The sequence below is a fragment of the Salarias fasciatus genome, chromosome 1 (genome assembly GCF_902148845.1).
Source record: "Salarias fasciatus chromosome 1, fSalaFa1.1, whole genome shotgun sequence".
NCBI classification, from domain to species: Eukaryota; Metazoa; Chordata; class Actinopteri; order Blenniiformes; family Blenniidae; genus Salarias; species Salarias fasciatus.
The window spans coordinates 8,778,770-8,783,769 of NC_043745.1; positions in this window are offsets into that span (position 1 = coordinate 8,778,770).

Sequence of the window (5,000 nt, forward strand, 5' to 3'; positions counted from 1 at the left end):
AGAGGGGGTCGAACCGGGGAGGAGGGTGAGCGCTGGGCCAGAGCCACGTTCTGCCTCTGAAGCGGGGGCCGCGGACCGAGTAGCGGTCTGCGAGCCCAGACCTATAGCGCGAGGAGACGCAGAGCCAGCCACCCATCGTGGTCATCGTCGCTCAAGGAGTTGGACCCCGCGTTCACCGGAGCATGCTGTGAGGTCAAGGAGTGGCTCGCGTGACCGCGCCCCCAGGAGCGGCCGCAGGCCGGGGGAGAGCGTGTCGCGGCAGCAGGCGGAGCAGCGGCAAGGGGTGGCTGAGCTGGCGCGCTCCTCTGCCGTCGACAGCGGTGACATAGTGGATGACACCGACACTGACGTGCTGCCACGGCGGGAGGCTGTGCGGAAAAAGAGGAAGGGGGACGGCACACCAGGGCGCCCCCACTGAGGACTGACATTGGTTTATGTGGCATCTCTCTCTCTCTGGCTCGTCATGGCTTTTTCCCTCTTGTCCCTCAACACAGGTGGGCTGCGGTGCCCGGCGCGGATGCACAGTGTACTCCAGAACCTTGTCTGGGATGTCCTGTGCATTCAGGAGACTCATTGGGGGCCTGCACAGGTGCGGCTTGTGGAAGCGATGGGAGTGGGCACAGTCCACTGTGCTTTGGGCTCTGGATTGGCACGTGGGGTGGCGATATTGGCCAAGGGTGAGCGGGGTAGGCGGTCACAGCTCGTGTGTGCGGACCCGTGTGGTGCATATGTGGTGGTGGATTTTGCAGGGGAGTGGCCTTTTCGGCTTATTAATGTTCATGCGCCGAATGATGAGCTGGCACGGAAGATCTTTCTGAACAGGGTTTTTGGTTTTGTGAATGACGCCACCATAGTTATTGGGGATTTCAATATTACTTTGTCTAAGCTGGATGTGGGCCGGAACAATGTCTATAGGAATGATGGGTCGCGCACTCTTTTGTTGAACCTGTTGCACAGGCACGGTTTGGTGGAGGTGTGGCGTGCACTGAACCTAACAAGACGGGGTTTTTCGAGGCGGCAGGTGGTCCAGGGAACCCTGAAGCAGTCCCGTCTGGATCTGTGTTTGCTGCCTGAGCAGCACATGCACAGGATAGCGGCAGCCACCTATGATCAGCCCTGGCTGAGTGATCACTCGCCACTGAGGGTGCTGGTGGGTGCGCGGGTGGGTGAGCGCACGGGCGGGACCTGGGTCTTTAATAACACGTATTTGGGTGAAGTCAGTTTCGACAGGAAGATGACCAAAGTTCTGGATCAGTTGGCAGAGGAGTCCGCCTCGCTGAACTCTCGGGTGGAGTGGTGGGATGGGGCAAAGAGACGTCTGAAGCAAGCGGCAATTAATTACGGCAAGCTCCGGAATTGGCTGGCCAGGAGTGAGGAGAGGAGGTTGTGTGCACGCCGTGACGACATTCTGCGGCGTGAGGAGCTCTTTGGGGGGCGTGTGGACCCCGAGTATTTAGGTGTAAAGGCTGACTTGGAACGCCTAGAGGTGCGGAAGTGCCAGGGGGCCATCCTGCGTGCCAGGGCCCGCCGTACAGTGCTGGGAGAGCGATCCACGGCGTACTTTTTTGGTATGGAGCGGCAGAAGCAGGGTGCGATGAGGGTGGAACAACTGGAGGATGGGGAAGGGGTGTTGAGGTCCAGCCACCTGGAGATTCTCACCATTGCAAGTGATTATTACACTGGCCTCTTTGCGTCTGAGGGGGTGTCGGCCCGCGGCATGCAGGTGGCTTTGGAGAGCTTGACTGGGCAGCTTACGGAGGAGGAGAGGGGGGTTTGTGAAGAGGACATCACGCTGGAGGAGGTGGTGGAGGCAATACGTCATTTGAGCACAGATAAGAGCCCGGGCTCGGACGGACTGACGGCTGAATTTTACAAGAAGTATGTGCTGCAGCTGGCTCCCATGCTCCTGCAGCTGTATCGGGACATGGAACGGGAGAACAGGTTGTCTGAGGCATTTGCAGGGGGTATCATCACGCTCGTCTACAAGAAGGGGGAGAGGTCCAAGATTGCTAACTACAGACCGATCAGCCTGCTGAACGTTGATTACAAGATACTGGCTAGGGTCCTGGCGAGGCGTTTGAGCGGGGTCATGGCGTCGGTCGTCAGGTCCAGCCAAGCCTACAGCGTGCCTGGGCGGGACATTGCTGACACCATTCTGTCCTTAAAGGCCGTTCTGCAGGAGATGCACCGCACGGCGGGTCTGCACGTGACCTTGGATTTTAATAAGGCCTTCGACCGGGTGGAGCATGCTTTCCTGTGGGGGGTTTTGGATAAGATGGGCTTCGGTCAGCGTTTCCAGGGCTGGATACGGCTCCTGTACAGGGCGGCCACGAGTAGGATCAAATGTAATGGCTCCTTGACGGATCCAATTCCGGTTCGGAGGTCGATCCGGCAAGGATGCCCGCTGTCGGCTTTTCTGTACAGCCTGGTGGCGGAGCCCCTGGCGGGCATGCTGGAGGCGGAGCCGCAGGTCAGAGGTATTGTCTCTCCAGTGGGTGTGGAACATAAGGTTTTTCAGTTTGCGGACGACACCAACTTGGTTTTGCGGGATGGGGAGAGCCTGGACAAGGCCCTGCACCTCCTCAAAGTGTACGGTAGCGCGTCGGGGGCCCGGATTAATTATCAGAAGTCGGCAGTCGCCGTGTGTGGGCAGGCGAGGATGGGCCAGCTGCCGGCGGGCATGGTGACGGCTGGGGCGGTTTACAGGGTCTTGGGGATCATGGTGGGCAGAGACGAGGCTGCCTGTGATAGGCAGACGATGGAGAACGTGGCTAGGAAGATGATGAGCACGCTCAACCTCTTTAAGTTCCGCACCCTGAACTTGAGGGGAAGGGTGCTGGTCGCCAACGAGCTGGTAGTGTCACAGCTCACACACGCCCTGGCGGTGTGCGCCCTCCCGGGGGATCTAGCAAACAGGCTCAGCGTGGCAATTTCCAACTTTTTATGGGGGGCGAAGAAGAAGGCAATCGCGCATGCTGTTCTGGTGAATGATTTGCAGAGTGGCGGTTTGAACCTCGTGGACATCGTGGTGAAGAAGCGGGCCCTGCGCCTGAAGCTTGTGAGGAAGTGGCTGGATCCTGGCTGTGCAGCCCCCTGGAAAGACTTCATGGGCGGGGTGTTGTCGGCGTCGAGTCTCTGCAGGGTGGGGGCGGGTTGGACACTGGATGGGCTCCCCCCTTTCCTGAGGGAGGTGGGGGAGGCATGGGCAGTGTTGAGACCACTGGCAGTGGCCGTGCCGGCCTGCTGGGACGTCCTCCGGGGGTTCCCGGTGAGGTTTAATCCGGACCTCCTCTCGTCCCCACCAGAGAAGAGGGATTTCATGAGAGCAGCGGCTTTCCAGAAGGCTGGTCTCCATGCGCTCGGCGATATTTTCTCTCGGTGCGGGGACTGGAACATTGAGTGGCTGCGCTCCCGGTTCAGGCAGTCTGGGCAGGTCTTCAGGCGTAAGGCGGTTGAGGCCCTGATGGGTACTGTGAGAGATCATTTGTTCCAGCACTGGGGGGATTTGCTGAGTGGGGATGGGCCGGCGGGTGATGGGGTGCCCCCCCTGGACTTCGATGTGCACAGTGGAGGGGGAGTGGTCCGGCTGACGGCGCTGACCACTCGGAGTCTGTCCAGGCTCCTGCTGGCTGGAGCATGCAGGGAGCCTGCAGCGAACAGCAGGTGGCGGGTGGTCTTCCCTGTGCGGCCTGTGGAGAGGATTTGGTCGGGGGTTTTCACGTGCTTTACTTCACCGACACTGGCAGACTTCGAGTTCAGGCTGAGACATCGGCTCCTCTATACCAGGGACGTGTTGCATCGGATCCTTCCATCCCAATACAGTAGGAGCTGTCCAGTGTGCGGTGGCCCGAATGAGGACCTGCTCCACCTTGTGGTGATGTGCCCGGCTGTCCGGCCTTTCTGGGTCCGGATTCTGGACCTGCTGGCCCGGCGGCTCGGCTGGAGTTTGCCCGTGCCAGCGGCCCATGGCGGGGGTGACGCCGAAGCCTGGCTAATCCTGTTCGGTCCTGCTCTCAGCCCTGTGGCGCTCAAGAGACGGCGAAATGGCCAGCTTTGCCATTTGGTTCTGCAGGTGGCCCGTCATGCGGTCTATATCTCCAGGAACTACTTTCATTTTGAGGGTCGGAGCTGCAGGCCATGGCCGGTGTTCTGCAGGTACCTGCACACCCACCTGAAACTGTTGCACGCAGGGGATGAGGGGCGCCTTCGGGGAGCTCTTCTCCCCCATCAGACCTTGTTCCGTGTCTCGCCGCGGGGCCGGATTGAGCTGGCCCTGTGACGCGATGCTGGAAGGGAGGCGACGGCAGATCATCGCTCGGAGAGACATGTGGTGGGTGCACAGGGTGGTATCAACAACGGGTTTGTTTTTTTTTGTCTCTTCGTCCTTGGGGCCCTGTACAGGGCCCGCCTGGGCTTTGGACTGGGCGTCTCCCTGAGTTTCCCCTGGCGGGGGCTGCGGCACTGGTGTGCGCAGCCTGGGGCCCACTGGGCCTTTTAAAAATGTGTCCATAAGTGTTTAGAATACATTCTATTTTTGCTACTGCTCTGTGTTTTTAAAGTGTGTTTCTCCTTTTCTTTCTGCAGATGTGTTGGTGTTTTGGCGACCTGGGTTGGATTTGCTTTCTCCCGTCTTCATGTTTGTTTTCTGTTTGCTTGTGCGGCGGACCGCCTCGCCCATACTTTCTGTTCTGATTTTCCTGTATGATTTTATATTAAAAAATCCCCCCCCCCAAAATGCCCGATCTCGTCTGATCTCGGAAGCCAAGCAGGGTCAGGCCTGGTCAGTACTTGGATGGGAGACCGCCTGGGAATACCAGGTGCCGTAAGCTTTTCCTTTTGCACAAAAAAGCCATCCAACCAGTGTGCCGTCCGCAAGTCACATACTGGCCAATTAACCCCTGCCAAAGAGCACAGAGACACATGTTTCACGTCAGATGCGGCAGACTCCTCCAAAGCACCTTTAAACAAAGCTTCTTTCTCCATGCCTTTGACAATTTCTT